We start from the raw sequence: 511 nt of genomic DNA on the forward strand, positions 1-511 counted from the left end.
AAACCTCCAATGATGGAGACTCCAGTGCTTCCCCAGGCAATCTATTTGAGTAATTAACTGTCTGTTCTGTTAGAAAGCATTTCATAATGTCTAGCATCAATCTTACTCCTTGCAATTTAAACCCCATTATTCCTCGCCCTATTCCCCAGTGGACACAGCAAACAATTGGTCCTCATCACATCACTCTGTGCCCCCAAGAGAGAAAGTCTCGGGCCGATTTATGACGTTGCCTCTGCCTGTGGAGATGGGTCTTCTGAGCACAGTCACACTACTGGCACAAGGGAAAACAGAAAGGAAAGATCTTTTGTGGTAGTGAGGTTGGCATCGTGCACTGCTAGAAATTAGACCCGTAGAAAGCACCTAGGTTTGTGATGGCTGCGAGACTGGAGCAGGGGAGCAGGGCCATAGTGTGGATTTGTGACATGTGCCCCTCGTGCTCTCCTGCTGCACCGGGGGGTGATTATGGCACCCGTGGGTGCTGGGGGGGCTGCAGACTTGGCCGGGGGCTGTC

This window comes from Athene cunicularia, assembly GCF_003259725.1.
Source record: "Athene cunicularia isolate RWA chromosome 1 unlocalized genomic scaffold, athCun1 chr1_part2, whole genome shotgun sequence".
Taxonomy (NCBI): domain Eukaryota; kingdom Metazoa; phylum Chordata; class Aves; order Strigiformes; family Strigidae; genus Athene; species Athene cunicularia.